Raw genomic sequence first — 18,543 nt, forward strand, 5'->3', positions numbered from 1 at the left:
TATTTTTGAAGAAAGATATAAAAATGTACCAAAAGTCTAAAAATGAAGTTTCAATATTTTTTTTTGTTTAATCAATTAAATTTATTGCAAATAAATATTATAATGGCAATATTCCATATTTAAACTATTTTTTATTAAGACCAAAGAAGGTGTGTGGGAGACTTGATTAAATAAGGACATATAGATAGATGGAGAGATGGAAAAGGAAATATAAAGATACAAGGAAGTATGTATATGTATGAGAGAGAGAGAGAGAGAGAGAGAGAGAGAGAGAGAGAGAGAGAGAGAATTATTAGCAATACATGAAATAATAGTGAAGGGGGGAGATAGATAAATAGTGAAATAAAAAAGTTATATATATATATATATATATATATATAGAGGTGGGGATAGAGAGAGTCTAAATATGGGAAGAAATTTTTTAAAATGAGATAGATTTAGAGAGATGGGTAGAAGGAGAGGGAGAGTAAAAAGGAGAGGTAAAGATAAGGAATATAGAGTGGGATTAAATGAAGTGGGGGTAAAGCAGAAACCTGTGTCACCCTTTTGTAAAGGAAAAGGCTAACAAAGGCATAATTGTTCACCTTCAATGATATAAAATTGGTATTATTATTTAGAATTTTCAAATGAAGTAAACTAATGAAATGTGTAGAAATTGATCAAGTTTAGGATTATAATTTTTTAAAATTATTTGGAATAAGAATTGATATATTTTCATAATTTTTATAGATAGTTTTTTAGTTTTTGAAAAACACTGAAAATTAGGGGTCTAGTTCCCACAACAAAACTATATGGAAATAAAATTACTTCTTTTTGATCTTAGACTATGTTATAGATAGCATATATATCTAGAATATTCAAAAATAAAAATTGGCTTTAGACTCATATTTTTACTTTTATAATCATTCAAAGTTCAACTCACCTAAAATCAATAGTTTTCATCTCCCACTACATTTTTAAAAACAAAGCTATTCTAACCAAAATAAAAAATATACATTCTAAAATAGGACTCTCTCCTCTAGAGCATCATATAATTTTTAAATTTTTTTGATATGATTTAATATTTTTTCTTTGTCAAAGTTGACATCTTTTTGAGTGTTAAAATATGTTCTTGTAGAAATTTTTAATTATAATATACTATATCTAATTAAAACACTATAAGTTCTATATGAGAATATTCTTGACTTTGAGCTCTATAAAATATTGTTTATAAGTTATTAAAAATATATCATAAACAATAGTAAGAGTTATTGAAGCATCAATTTTCTGAAATAATTACATTTCTTTAGTAATTGGATACAAACTAGTATATATATATATATACACACACACACACACATAATTATATTGAGGTAGAGATAAACCTATATTTAAATAGATAAAAGAGAAAGAGAGAGCAGAGACATATATAGAAAAGGATATAGGCATAATGAAATGAGAGAAGAACCAAGAGATCAAAAATAGATAACGAGATGGAAACATAATGTTTTCCAATATGGAAGGAGACAGGTAGGGATTGTCAAGTAGATAGAGATAAAAGGAAATAAACCTTGTATAAATAATAGAGAGAGAATAAGATGATAAATCTTGAAAGAGAGAATGCAAGCTAAGAATAATGGTAATTGTAATGCCCTACGAGCCCTAGTAAATTAACCTTAAGAGTTACAATTTTTATCAAGTATGTTTTTTGTTTTGTTTTAAAAAATTTATACAACATTTATAAAAGTGTGAAATCCATACATTGATTTTCTAACAATATAAATTGCATTCCTATAAGGCTCCATAATTAAGAATCACATGTATTAAATTTTTAGGTAATTAAATTAGTTATTCAGATTAATTTTAAGATTACCATTATACAACCAAATAAAGATAACATCATCTAATTGCATGATCCATTATTAAAATATAAACTACATGATTAAATTGATTCCATTTTAAAGGAATTAGATACATGACATCCACTACACAAACCATAAGGTATGTCCTACAAATACAAGTACACATTTCATTCAATGTCCCTTGAGATTTTTCAAAATGGTACATGGTACATGAAATAAATTCAAAACATGAAGAGTATAGGAATAAGCTTCCAAGTATGGTAAACATGTATATGCGGAAATGTTAAGGAATCATCCAACAATGGTGTAAACTATCGAAAACTAATACAATAAGAAAAATTTAATACGACCCAACCACGTGGAACCTAAATCACCCACTCCCACCTTCCTAAGGAGATAACTTTGGGTCCCACTCACTTATTAGTCCATACATCAAGGAAATCTAAGAAAGGGAATCTTGAAAGCTCTCTAATACAATAGGTACTACATGCACAAAAGAGGTGGAACACTAATTTCCATACCTAATCCATCAACACATATAGGGAACCTAAAATATATATGGGGCATGTCATCACATGAGTTAACCATAAGGTTATCCTGCAAATCTCTCTAGACCATGGCCCCCTAGTGACTCTATGAAACATTATTAACATTCCATAGAGGAAAGGACCATTAACTATGCAAGACCTCAATCATGCATATTTCCTCACTCCCATCCTGGACTTTACAAGATCTTAAGGAATGGGTGAGGAACACATTTATCCTTTTAATTCATTAAAAATATGCCCTTTAGTGTGCACTGTACCACTTGATTATGTCACTTACAATGAGTAATTTTGGCAACCACTTAAGTCCCCAACCCCCATTGCAAGACACTCCCCTCTATGCACCTATATTATCTACCATAAGGGCATGAATCATATAAAAATTGCACAAAGATCAATAAAAACTTTCATTTCAATAAAATTAAATTAGAAATATATACATAGGTCATCAAACCAAGAATCATAAAATAATTTCCAAGAATCTCCATAACATGAGCTTTGATTTAGGTTGGGATTCAAATATTTGAATACAAGATACATCACCATATACATAGAAATTTTTTTCTTACATTAGAGAACCACATGCCCTAATATCAAAAACTAGCTTGGGGAAATTATTAAAAAACTATAACACACCACAACTCATTCATACATAATGATTGTAACTCAAAAACATTTGAATGCATTCTTATACCATTCAACATAAGAATACTATCAAGTTGGGTAACCAAGATCAGAGACACACTAATCATCATACAACATCGAAAATAAATTTAACAACAACCAACAAAAATTTCTCGAGGATCTAGTGACATTCCTAAGAGGATAACTAATCCCTACAACAAGAGAAGAAATAAATATAAACAATCATAAATTAAAAACCTTCATTTTCAATTCTAATCAACATTTATTTATAGGTTCAAATACCATATTACTCATATATTATTATTATTGTTCTTGTAAATAGAACCATAAGGAGGCTAGATATGATTTGTTAGGCTAAATCTAATTTTTACTCAAGCAATCCAACCTCCTATAACTTCAACTTATATTTTGAAATCAGGAGATAGAATCTTTCATTTCCCAAATTTCTCAAAGACGATTACAAATATAAACATCAATTTGTGTTTTAAATAAATAAATAAACTAGGACAAAACCTACCTAAAGATCTTTCACTAGAAAAGTTGGTGCAATCACTAACCAAATCAGTAATCCAACTCTTCTAAACTAGAATTGCACTCTAAATCCTTACGACAAGCTCACCTAATTTCTATAGATCCTTCTCTAAATTGGTCCCCAAATCATCCTTTAAAAAAATCTAAAAGAAGAACTCTCTAAACTATCCTATAACTATTCTAGAATTCCTCTCTAGAATCCTTCAAAAACACTTTGCAAAATCTCTTATCAAAAACTCCATGTGAAATTCGCCTCCAAAAAAACCTCTCCAATACTATCCTACATCTATTTCTAAACTCTAAACCACCTCCAAAACTTCTTAACCTTCTTATGGTAAAATCACCAAGAAAAACTCTTCTAAATTTTCCTAAAATTGTCTACTCATAACTTTCTTTTGAACTCTTTCCAAAAGTAGAAATGACCAATATGGTCTTTATATAGATTTATTCCTTCCCTCATAAAATCTAGTCATTGGTAATATAATATTTAAGAAAAATAGTTTAGTATTATTATATTAGAAAAAAAAAAATTGTGTTATAATATTTAACCAAATCTAATTTAATAACATGATACTTAAAGATATTCAAACTTATTACTATTAAATTTTAGGGAGATCTAATTTAGTGATGTGACATTTGGGCATATGCACCAAGATGGTGTAATAAAACTTGGACACCATGAAAAAATGTCAAAAGTAATGAGCCAAGGAAAATGCATAATTTTTTTTTGAGCTTTTAAGTAATGTGTCATGTTCTTAAGAACTAAAAGAAATTATTCTAGTTCTCCATAACTTGATCGGCTTATAAAGAACTGGTTGTAATGAGAGTGAGATATATATAAAAAGGGCGGGTGATGGAGATGCAAGGGGAGGGGGTGTTTGGCAATGATATATTTTGCATTTCTCTATGGATAATTCCATAGCACTTGTCACTTATCTATCTAAAAACTTTTTGTTTGAGTCCATGTGCACTAAAGACCTTCCACCACTACTTGAGCTACTAGTATATGGTGAGCATTCTTCATCATCATAAACATCATCTGACATAGGCTCACATGAATATATTACTTCATTCTTTTTCTTTCTTCCCTTTTCTAGCTCTTCAAGTCACTATTTGTAGCTTCTATCATGGGTCCAAGAAGCTCTTTCTACTCTTTTTTATTAATAAGGTGGGCTTTGTCTCTTAATCCTAAGTAGTTGATTAAAAATTTCATCCTTGAAAGAATTCATTCTCCTCAACTGAACATTTTATAATTAGTTGATGTACAATCATAATTTTCTCTTGTTCAATCCTTTAGGAATATGATTGAGCCTTTAGATCCACAAAAGAATTAAAATTTAGATCTATTACAAGAATAGTATTAGATCCCCAATTTTTAAAACTACATCACCCAATAAATTTTTAAGTTCGAATGGCACCATTTGACAATTTTCATTAGCACCAAGAACATCTCAAACAATAAGCATTTTAAGACAAACATCCCCAATCATCCTCATAAGAATGCCAAAAATTATTTCTAGTTCTTTATCCAATAATATTGAAAGGAGTAGCATTCTTACAAATTTAATCTTGAAAGAACTATGTAATGCCCTGCCTAGAGATCCTTGAAATAAGGACAAATAAAAGTCAATACATTTTCTTTTATAATATCAAGCATGGATTCCAACAATCATCAACAACAAACTGATCTTGAGATCATAGCAAAAGACTTAACCAAATAATCCAAGCAACCAATGATCTCCAATTGTCACTACCTACCAACGTAGTATTGAACCAACTATCAGAACTAAATAGACAAAAATACACTTAATCTCTAAATTGTCAAGAACTAGGAAGGGGTGCAATCCAATATGGTGTCCAAGACATCCTTCAAAACTCATCTAACAAGTCTGAAAATGCTTGTTATTTTCCCAAGAAGGTTTTTGCATAAAAACCATGCAATGCTTTTCTAGTATTGTATGATGCTATTCATTACTACTAGGTGATACTTTTCCAGTATAGCATGATACTTCTTACTACTAGCATATAATACTTTCCAGTATTACATGATATACTTTATTGTTACTATGCAATACTTTACCATTATCATATGATAGAACTTGTTACTCTCATGCGATGCTTTTGAGTATCATATGATATTTCTCTCTATAGTTGTGCAATACATTTCTAGTGTCATCTAATTTTGAACCAATGTCACCAAGGTTTACAAGGAAAAAGTGCAACGACAATTGTAGAAGGAAGCTAGTGTTAGAACCTCCACACCATGGAGTACCAAAACCACCATAGTCGAGGAGTAAACACTCAAAAACATAAGGAGATTAAATACCTCTAACATCTAATTCATAGAATCTAATGGAATTATGCAAAAAGAAATATCACAATGAACATACATGAGCATAAATCAAATTTCACAAGCAATGAAGCACAAAATTAAAAACAACCATTCTCATTTTCTCCCAACTGTAATGGCATCATGATACCTCAAAGGCCATATCCATCCCCTAAGAATGAATCTCAAATTGCAAACAAGATAGTGGAGTTGTGTCATGAGATAATTCTGACCAGTAACTATCAAATAACATCATAAGAATCAGTACATCCAATATGTTAATCTACCAATAACATCTCTAATCCAAAGCAATAGTAAGAAAAATAATCTAGCAATATGATACACCATCATGATAAAGGAATGCATCAAGTAACTTACTAATTATCATATAAATATGATATTAAATGCATCCATAGTAAAACATAAATTACTAGAGAACATACTTTGGATATACCAAAGTACCAAGTGAATATCCAACATGAGCCTCGAACTAGAAATAGACCATCTCTGTACATTGGTCTACAGTAGTGGTATAGGTAACTACACCTCCCAACCATTTGGTGATGGAGATAATGATTTGACCAAAAACACACAACATAATCATCCATCGATGGCTAACACTCATGCTATGCAATGCAGATGATTAGAACTGAGATCATGAGACAATGCAATATAAAAGGTCCTAGTTAGACACTTTATGGGTCTACTATGTAGGGAATCTAGTGGAGAGTAGATCGTTTGACATTACAAAGCCCAAAATAAAAATCATATGGAAACTCTCCCTCGGGAGTCCATCATATTGTGTCCTCAAATCAGACTATATAGACTAGTAACCTTAGATCAAATCATATAGGTACTCAAATTTTAATTATCTTAGTTTATTACCACTTAATTTATTTAGTTATCACTTATTTAGAAACTTCTTCATGTCAACCTTGTCAAGAACATTAGCCAGAGTTATGAGAGAAGCCCCTCTACTGGTCTACCCGACATACCCATGCTCATCACACAATTAGTGCCCATAGGCAATGTAGTTTCCCAACTCAAACCCAATGAATATAACTTAACAAATATTAACTAGGAATTTGGGTCTCACAAGAACCCGAGAATTACACACTCACATGCTCATGTATGGGCACACCAACTACATGAAGATCATAAACAACAAGAGATGAATGATAAATAATCAAAATACCAAGAAAATAAGATCACTCAACTTACCTCTATCCGGGAGTATAGATTATAAATTAAGGGGATATGCAGGGAAATATGAAATACAATCCATTTCCACCATCTAAGAAAATAATGCCAAAATCCCAACAAAATATGGGTGCTACACAAATTGGGTAAGACTAAAAATCCCAAAACTCAAAGTTCTCAAATAATAATGAAATGGAAATATGAATTCAAGAATAGGGTCAAAAGACCAAGGGTCCAATAAAATTCCCAATCTAGAAAATTTGGCAAAAGACACAAGTCCACAAAATCCTCTATGGAAACATGAGTTCAGATCAAGAAATGAAATACCCTAGAATGTCCTATAACTTTTTGGATTCCATGATACTCATCATTAAGGAAAGGGCTATAAGATCAAAACTCTAAATAAGACAAACAAAGAAATGGGTGAAATTTTTGATGGCATACAAAATGAGACAATGCCAAAAAACGCAAAATTGAAACATATTGGAATTCAATGGAATAAAAAAACCCACTAATCAAATCTACCCAACATCACACTTTTCAAATAAAATCAATGACATAGACACTTCATTGAAATCCAATAGCATAACATTGCCTAAACTTGCATTTCTAATTTCTTATGAAATAGAAATGCTCACCCCCATCCAATCGGGTGATACATGAATACATAAAATTAAATAGGAACACTAGTTCTCCACTCTTTAACATTTAGCAACACAAAATAGAGGATGAAACAAAGTAAAACCATTAAAACCCAAAATCCCTATCTCGTAGCCAAGAGTGAAAAATGAGAAATACCATTGTAAAATAAGTGGAAAGCTGAATTGGATGAAATCATTGGCATAGTGGAGAAATCCAAATACAAATCCAATGAGACAAACCTCACAATGATCTATTGAGCCAAACTCCTACAATGAGTAAAATACTAATTTCTCACAAGAGGGTTTGGAGGAATTTTCTCCAAAATCCCCAAATAATGAAGTGAGAAGTGAGAATAAACCCACTTTTAGCCAATATATGCACTTTTGCAAAGTGACGTTAATTATATATTTTTAATTAAATAAACTAATTAGCTCCCTTAACCTAAATTAAATTAGGTGATTTGAATTGAATTGGAATCTAATTAAAAATTAGCCAACAATAAAATTAAGATTAAATCAAATAATTAAACCCTTCAACCCAATAAATATCATTTAATTTAATCTTTTCCCTGGCCATTGTAAAATCCTAAATGCACAGACACTCAAAGGTCTAATCACATATGAATTATGAATCTAGATTTAACATTTACTTGAGGATTAAAATGACAACAAAGATACACCCCCCATATAGGGACGATATTGGCTCAACATGAAAGGTCTAATCACTAACTCCATGTGCCACTGTCAAGGATATAAGTCCTAAAAAATAAATGAACACAATCAATTGGAGATTTACAACAATAATATCCAAAGTGATAATTATGTGAAATTATGTAATTTAATCATTAGATTAATTTCATTTAAATAGCCCATTTTGCACAAATTACTAAAATGAACAAGGTACTTATCTATAGCATTATAACCAATCAATCCAACAAGGATTCATTTCTAATTATTTAAGAATTTCATAATAGAATTAATGACAGTTGTTAAACAACATAGAATGGAACTTAAAATACATAAGTGAACATTGTCAAATACATGACTAATCACTGCTATAGGAACCTAGTTAAGTCTAGCAGGATAACCACAATGCAATCTTTGTACACATCTTAGTGTAATCACAAAAAAGCATTATGATACCACATCAATCCTGGTAACCATTGGTACAAACCTTACTAAAACCATCTAACACATCATAATCCCATAAATCAGCCATAAGCATAATCAATCCAACTGATATAATTAACATAAATATAATCACCCCAAGGGTGTAGACCACTCATGGTCCCAAACATGATCATGCACAAAGAAAGATCATTAAGGTTGCATCCATCAGGATGACTTATAGAAATCAAGTAGGAGAGGCACTACGTCATCCCCCCCAAAGGCTGGGCTTACTCCTAGAAGCTAAAATCCAAGCATAGATAGCTATGGTAATATATGCATTATGGATTCCACGGATCTCTTGGCTTCATAAAATAAGAAACAAAAAATCCCATTATAAAAGTAGCATACAAACCTGTGTAGTGATTGTATTGTACTAAAGATGGCTTCTAATGTTAGATGATGATGATGATGATGAATACTCACCATCTACTAGTAGCTCAAGTAGTAACAAAAGGTCTTTAGTGCACATGTACTTAGAAACAAAATTTAGAGGGATCTTATGGGATCTTAAGAGGCTAGAATGTATCTTTCAACATACTATGACCCATCATTACCTCTTTCGATACAATAGACCCAACAAATCTCTACAAGCACTTATATTTATTAATAAAGGGATACGCCCACTGGATTTATAATAATCTTAGATATGTTACCTCAATTGATGTCATGTCCATTTTGAAGATTTCTCCTAAATAGATCTCCTTGTCCTTTTATATTACGTGCATGAAAATAGAAATTTGAAGCTCAGTGATAAGCTCTACAAACCCCATTAACATGCAAAGTAATAACTACATACCAAACCCAAATACTTATACAAATATTTGTTAGAATAGAAACATGCTCATGTTTGCAAGTGACAAAATGATTGCAACATATGATATTAAGTGTATTATAAATGATAATGATGGCTGTATTTCCATGCCCTCCAAAGCTAGTGGTGGTGGCATATTGATAGGCTTTGGTGATTCTTGAGATTGTTGAGACTAGGAAGAGCTAGTTAACTTTCACCTTGGTTTCACTTAACACATGATATGTATGTGATCCTATGTTTGATGATGATGATGAATACTCACCAACGACTAGTATCTCAAGGTCTTGAGTGCACATGCAATTACAAAACTTGTGGTGGAGATGGCACCTACAACTATTGGAATATCATGGAAAACATGTGATGAAGATGACACCTAGAGCTACTAGGTTATCATTGAAAACTTGTGATCAAGATGAAACCTCCAACTACTAGTCTATCATGGAAAACTTTTGATGAAGATGGCACCTGCAACTATTAGAATGCCATGGAAAACTTGTGATGAATATGGTATCTATAACTACTAGGTTGTCAATAAAAGCTTGTGATCAAGATGGAGCCTATAATTACTATAATGTCATGGAAAATATGTGATGAAGACAAAACCTCCAACTACCAAAATTTCATGGAAAATTTTATCTCTCTTATTCCAAATTGGGGGGAAGAGAGAGAGGGAGGGAGACTAGAAATTTGGGGCAACTCTAGAATTATATCCATACATTCACCAAACTGCTTATCAAAATATTTTATTATTTCAAGATCTACACTAAATTGGCTATCAATGTTGAGTATAAATTTTTCTTTCATCTCAAAAAGAGCTTTGATAATTTGTCTTGCCATTCAAGAAGAATATTTTTGTAGGTTTCCTTGTTTGTCATGGTGATGCACCCTTGGCTTAATTTTAGACCCTTGTTCCTCTCATTTTTGACATATACACAAAAACCCATCACTGAATTTTTCTACATTTTAAAATTAAATTAGAAAGTTGAGCAAAATGAATCGACATACCTTAGAGCTTTCACAAAAGGTCTCCATCATTTCTTCAGAAGATAATTTATCTTTTGTCTCAACCACAAGAATCTATCTCCTATATCCTAACCTTACATTGTATTGTTGCACTACAATTAGGTCTATCCCTATCAAGGTCACCATTTGGATGAACAACAAACTTAATGATTCTCAGACCCACAATCTATGTTCCAAAAGTTAAATATTCCTTAATAGAATTGGCATTAGAATCTTGTTATAAAACCCACTGTGCATTGTCCCTCCACCACACTCATTCTTTGTATAAAACCCATTGTTTATCATCCCTCCAATCATTTATTTGATGAAATTAATCCATTTTTAGGTAGTTTCTTCATTAATTGGGCCTAATTAGGCCTATTAGGCCTTTGAAAAATTGGCTATACTTTTACATAGACATCACACAATTGCATTATTTCTGGTAAATTCATACCAACCATAACATGATCACATTATGTCTAGCATGATAGTTTAGTCATACAAAGAATAATGTTATGGTTTTCTGTTAACAAAAAAAAAACCAATCACATATAGGCTTTGTAATAGGCCTATTTAACTACCCAAACACTTATGTTGATGTTTTTACTCCATTTTTTATTGGTTTAGATTTTTTTCAACTTCTAAGATCAATTATCATCTTTTAGTTAATCAAGTTTGCAAATGGTGAAGTGTGTATCTCTAAAATTACTATCATAATCTCACACATTTTCTTACCTTTCTAACCAAATAATTCTTTTAAATTTTGGAAAAGATTAGCATTGTGAAATTGATTTATCTGGATCAATCTCTTGACAGTTTTCTAGGATATATGGCTACCATTTTTTTAATAACTTTTGATCTACTTAACCAAATGCAAAATAAATTACATATTATTGTTCTGCACACTTTAAAAAATGTGTTTATTTTATATTATTTTGATGTAAGTTATGCCTAGCATACGAAGATGTACTAGATTTTCAAGTTGGACTCAATTCAAAATATCATAGTAAAAAAATACTCATCATAAAATTATTTAAAAATATAGAGCTTCTAGATCTCACTCTTACCTATCATCATACCAAAGCATTTTTCAAACTACTAGATATAACTATATGTTTTGTGGAGAGCACAAAAATATATATGTTATATTTTTCAAAAAAATATAGGAACAATTTTTTGTGCACATGGGGTTTGACACTCTTAATTTTATCCATGCTTTAAAAACCTTAGTAGTTTAAAAACTAAATTTAGAATACTATAAATTATATGTTCTACACATTTTCTCATTTTGAGTACATGACCCTCAAATGGGTTTTCCAAGATCAAGTTTACCTTATTTAAGAAAAAAAAAAAAGTGCCCACTTGTACCTTCCCCTTTTGTACACCATCTTGGTGGACACACCCATTTGGAGAAGGTCAAATTTCATGACCTAATATTTTAGACAGATCTACTTTGACAACTTTACAATTAAACAAGATCTAATTTGATGTGACTATTATATGCCTACTTTCTGATTTTTTTCTCCTAACTTTATATGACACAATTAATACCACTATTTGGTATTTGAGATAAGTTATAAATAAATAAATATATTATTATTTATTTATTTATAAATATTTAATATTGATTAGCATAACCTATTGGCACTTTTTGGTAATGACTCAAGTCATGGCAAGCACAAAGCGATGAGTGGAAGGATGGGATGGAGTTGCAGGTTTGAATTTGAATCGTCCAAGTAGGAAATATGGTGGTGTTTAGCAGGTTTTTGGTGGTCCAGAGGGAACAATAGGGGATTCTCACTTGGTTGCATGTTATATTCCTAATAGTGTATTCTTCATAGAGTCTCTGGGCCATCCATCTAACTCTTTGGGGAAATAAGTCATCTAAGATTTTTTGTTGGTAGTACTTATGGCTGGGGTCCCACATCTTGGTTATGTTGTTTCTTGATCTAGCACAAAAGGACACAAAGTGGTTGTAAAAGTAGGAGCTAGAGATGCTATGAGAGGTGTGTTTAAATGGGAACAAAAGGATTGAGTGAAGATATTTGGGGCCACCTTCAAAAAATATTTTCTTCTCTAGTGGAACCTATCAAAGTGGGTTACTAGAATTAGGAGTTCTCTATTTTTGTTCTTGACCCTCTTCTTGATTCTACCATTTTTGTGTTAGATCTTAAACTCATTGGTAAGTTTTTTAGATCTCGTCCCAATAATGAGGAAGTCTTGTTCCATGTTAAAAATGGTATTTGAAAGGTCATGTGGGGATTAGGATACTTCCCAAAGGTTTTTTATCCTTTAAATTTTCTAATAAAGAGGATTGTAGCCACATCCTTTGTAGGGGACCCTGGATGATTAGAAAGATTTCCTTATCTTTTTAGATATGGTCCCTGATATGGAATTTTGAGGACAATATTTTTTCCTTTGTCCTATTTTGGGTTTGTCTCCCAAGTTTACTACTGGAGTTTTGGAATGAAGTGGTTTTTAGAGGTATTGATATTTTTTTGGGCAACTTTTGGCTTAGATCATAGTATCATTTCTAGATCTAGGCTTGTCTTTTCTCATATCTATGTCAATGTTTGTATACTAAAGAATTTTTTGTCTACCATCATGATCAACTCAAAGAAGAGTTTGTTCAAACAAGAGGTGGAATTTGAAACTCTTCCATTTGACTATTTTATATGTAATAAGATAGGTCACTTAACTAAGATTTGTAATAAAAATGTCAAAAGGGATTCTCAGCCTCATTTGTCACAAAGAAAAAGAAAGAAATGGATTTTCAAATAGGGCCCTCCACCAAAGAATGGTGTTGAGGAGGAGGAGAAGAGTCTGGGTAATATTAGTATTATAATTTCAATGAAGAGGTGATTGCATAAGACTCATTCATTGTTCCCAATCTTGTACTTAGAATAGACCCTCAATATTATCATGCATCATATTCTATTTTGACCTAGGTGGTGAATGACACCTTTGATTCAAATAGGAAGACTGGTATGTTATCTACCCAAAAAGTAGATCATTTAGAAACCTAGGCTCCTCTCATTGATAGTGGAATGGAAGAATTTTTTGAGGATGTTGTTGGGGGTGGTGGTGGGGGGGTGGGAGGGTGTGGGTGAGGAGTTAAATGTTGGTCCAAAAAGAAAGGGAGAGGGTGTGGTTTAAACATTGGTGGCCACCTTTTCTAAGAAATTGATCCAAAATTTCTAAGTGATGCTTCCTAGACCTTCTACCCCTACTCAAAAGATTTTATCAATTTGGTATAGTAAGAGGCCTAGCCTTGGGAATCTTTTGATTTGACTAAGATCTTTTCTTAGGTCCCTCATATGTTTTTTTCTTAGGAGGGTCAGGAGTTATATCATGGTCTCACAATGTTCACCCCATTTTGTGACTCAAAATGGAGACCTGCTAGTTTAAAAATACCCCATGAGGCCTCTAGTCTAGAGCCTCAGTCATTTTTTACCCTTCCCTATGTCCAAATGAAGCCCTGGTTATCAAACATGCACCATCAAGTAGGAGAGGGAGGCTAAAAAATTGAATTATAAGTTGGGAGATATTCTTTATAGGTTAGGTACACACCTACGCACCCTATTGAGGGTACACCTATGTGTCAGGGTCTATAAATAGACCCCAACCTTGCCCACTTTACCTCATTCACTCCTTGCCTCCTAATCTCACTAAACCTCCTCACCTTAACACTCTACACTACTCTACAACTTTGATTCCCCCTACTAGACACAATACTTAATACAAAGGAATCCTAATGTGGTGTGAACATGTGCACTCCTAAGAGCTGTGCAGGTGCACACCTTTGAAACCTAAAAATAACCTAATAAAGACTAAGGCACCCTAAATAAGTGTGAACATGTGCACACTAAGAGGTGCGCATGTACACACCTCTAAAAATATACAAAAATAAAAATAATAAGACATGTTCCTACACTTGCACAATACCATGATGCGCACATACTCACCATGCATACCTTGTCAAGGTGCACATGTACACTAGTGCATAGCAACACACTTTTCCATTTCCAATGAAACATTAGTGTAGTAGCACACCTGCTAATGTGTGCTAGGTGTGCTAAAGGAAAAACTAGCTATTAGGGGGAAACACCACTTTTTAAATCTATTCTGGTCAATTTTTTCTCATTTTTTCATTAGTCTAGGTTCTATTTGGGTCTCTCTCTTTTTTTCCTTCCAACATCAATCCACTAATTTTTTCTTCTTATATATAGATAAAATGGTGTCATCATCATCTTCAATGGATGATAAAATGATACCCAAATGAGTTGCATTCAAATATTAAGGAGCACCTAAGAAATAAAAATTATGGGATGGACATGTAGAAATCTGAGATACTGAACTAGGTCACATTGACTATAATGTTTTCTTGGCCATATGCAAAAAACTAAAGGAGATGTTTGCAATGATATCTACATTGATCCAAAGTGGGTTGGTGAATGCAACATCACATCCTACATTAGTTCAATCTTCTAAATTGATAATGACATTGACAAAACACTATGTGATAGAGAAAAAGGTTGTAAAGAGTGTGTCACATGAGAGATAGTCCTATACCTATGATCTCAAAATATTGATAAAGCATTCCACCTCCCTAGGGTTGACTAGTACCTCCAAATATCATATGATGGATCAGAAAGGTTGTATAGGAAGAACAAGAAGGAGGCAAAATAACTACTAAAAACATCATTTTGATTGACAAGACACCTTTGGGATAAAGATTATGCAAGGTGGATATGACCTGAGGATATATGAAAGATGACATCAGATACTCGATTGTCTCCTTAGCAAAGTAATGGGTCTCCCTACTGTGGGTCACCTATAAATTTGGATGGTCCACTTCATTGAAACCTTAAGGATTGCAAAGATGCCCATTGACTAGGCTACCATCCTAAGTGATAACTTGGATAAGAAATTAGTCATGGTTAAGACAGACCCTCAGTTCTACAAGAAATCATACACCCTATACTTGTTAGCAACTAGAACCACTGACTATCTAGGGCTATACAAGAAGGAGAGCATGCAATATGAAAATTCTTGGTCCTATGTGGTCTACCCACAACTAGAGAAGAAGCTCCCACTTAAAAGTGTGGAATATAGGGTGATTAATGATGGATTTATTTTTTCTATCATCTAGTTCATTGAAGCAGATTATGCTAAAAGAATGTTAGTAGAGGTAGCATCCAAAATAATTGAAGTAGGAGCCTACTACATTCAATTTAAGATATTCATATATTTCTAGGTAGTTGGTACTCTTATATGCCCTAGAAAGCTCCCAAGGTACCGTTTAGAACAGTTGATTATGTTAGAGATAGCTTGCTAGCTCACTTTTGCATATGAAGAAATGAGGAAACAACATAAGAAGACCTGCATCTAGTCAATCACCATTTTCTCATTCAAGTTGAAGCAAAAATAGGATATTCCTACCTTTTATTTATAATGGGATTAGTATCCCTTGGAAGAATATAACTCTCCTTGCCCATATTTTTATAATGTTGGGATGGTTCAACATCTTGTGGGAAAATAATTTGTATACGAAGAAGCCCTTGAAGACTAGTGCATGAATCTAGTAGATGACTATGATGTCTGCATTAGGAAATATTTTAGGATGAGTCTACATCTTGTAGAAAATGTGTTGAAAATTAAGATTCCTTTAAAGGTCATAGAGAAGAATGTTCTAAAGGTTATGTATCCTTTGTTTAATAGGGACAAAATCTATGATAGGTCAACTATGAATGCATAGATAGGGCATGAGAAAAATGATGACATAGATAATCAGGGTAGATATACAGTCTATATTAAAATGAAATGGATCCAAAAGCCATTGCAAATGGATCTAGTTCCCTAGACCATGTACCTCTACAAGCAACAACTAGGCCTCAAAATAGTAAAGGTACTAAGGTCACCATAATAACCTACCTTGCTCAATCCCCAGTGAGGCCAGAAATAGTGTATCAACATGAGTGAGAGATTGAGTATTTCAAGGTGGAAAAGGGAAAGAAGAGGAAAAGAGAAGCCCTAAGGGAAAGGAAACAAGCAGTTGAGGCCCAAACAACACCAGCTTAGCGAGAGGTAGATCCATTAGACCAACCTCAAGATGAGAGAGAGCAACCACAAGAAGCTTAACAAAAGAAGTAATAGTAAGAAGTGTAAGAGGAACAATGGGTCCCACCATCAAGAACTTCTGATGAAGAATCCTTCCCTTTAGTTCCAAAGAGGGAAAGAATGTAAATGATTATGGTGGGTGTCTGGAGAAAGATATTGAAGAAGAAGAATACTCCTTCTCCGTAGATTCCATAGACCATCCCATAAGAAGATGATAAAGAAGAAGGAGAATAAATAGGGTAAGTGCACCCAATTGTGGTGCCAAAAGGGGGGAATAAGTAGTCACTTTTTTTATGAAATCAACAATGTCTAAACTATGACAAGAATTCAAAGATATGAGAAAAATAGAAGTAGTAGTCCTTTGAATCTATTTTCTAAACTACTATTTTTTTCAAAATGTTTTAGTTTTAGGTCCTCAAAAAAGTGGGCCACAAAAAGTGGTACTATTTTTTGAGAAAAAAATAACATAGTGCAAAGTGTGGCCCCTCTAAAATTTCAATTTTTTTGTGAAATTATTTAATCACTCTGGTCAAAAGTTACTTAACAACATGTAGTTTATCCTAGATTTTTTGGGTAACTTTATAATTTGTATTTTCTTTTATGAATTTTTTAATTACACACATCACAAAAACATGAAATATCTGTGTGCTCCCCCTATAAATGATTGAAACCTAATCTAAAATCAAAACTTCTTTTTTTGAAAGTGTGTAGAATGGAGTCTAGTTTCTAAAAACTAAGTTGTGAAATTTTATGAACGAGTTAAAATCTACACCCCAATTAGTACATGTTCATTTTTTAGAGAAAATGGACATACATTCGAAAGAAATTATAGTTGAAAGGATTGAAATAGTTTAAATTCAAAATAAATTATATGGTTATATAGCTAACACAAAGATCTACAATGTCATTTAACTTAATTTTATTGATGCTCAACAATGAGGAAACTTGAAGGAGAGCACAAAAGAAAAATCAATCATTTTTTTATACTTGCTAAGAGGGAGGGAGGGAGGGAGAGAGAGAGAGAGAGTAGGGGATGGCACAGGGTGGATAGGGAGAGAGAGATATTTAAAATAGTGCATATGTACTATAGTGCATGCACAATTTATAGTGTGTACAAACTATATGAAAACACCAAAAAATGGTTATAACAAAAATTTGGGTCCCTACTGACCCATATTTTCTTTTTTGTATGTTGTTTATTTTGTTGTTCTGACAGAAGACATAGGTTCCATGTTGTTGGAAGCTAGCAAACACCAAATTAAATCATTGGGTAAACTATTTGAAGGCTTTTGAACATTCTTTCATATTATTGAAAGCTAGAAAACACCAAATTCTTTCATACATACTATAGTGCATGCACAATTTATAGTGTGTACACACTATATGAAAACACCAAAAAATGGTTATAACAAAAATTTGGGTCCCTACTGACCCATATTTTCTTTTTTGTATATTGTTTATTCTGTTGTTCTCATAGAAAACATAGGTTCCATGTTGGAAGCTAGCAAACACCAAATTCAATCATTGGGTACACTATTTGAAGGCTTTTTGAACATTCTTTAATATTATTGAAAGCTAGAAAACACCAAATTCAATCACTAGATACACTATTTGAAGAATTTTTGAACATTCTTTCTATAGAAAAGGTTAGTGTAGTCCTTTTTAAATATTCTTTCTTATTATAGAGACAAATTTCATTATAATTTGA

The sequence above is a fragment of the Cupressus sempervirens genome, chromosome 10 (assembly GCF_028749045.1).
Source record: "Cupressus sempervirens isolate cs-2001-9-10 chromosome 10, ASM2874904v1, whole genome shotgun sequence".
NCBI classification, from domain to species: Eukaryota; Viridiplantae; Streptophyta; class Pinopsida; order Cupressales; family Cupressaceae; genus Cupressus; species Cupressus sempervirens.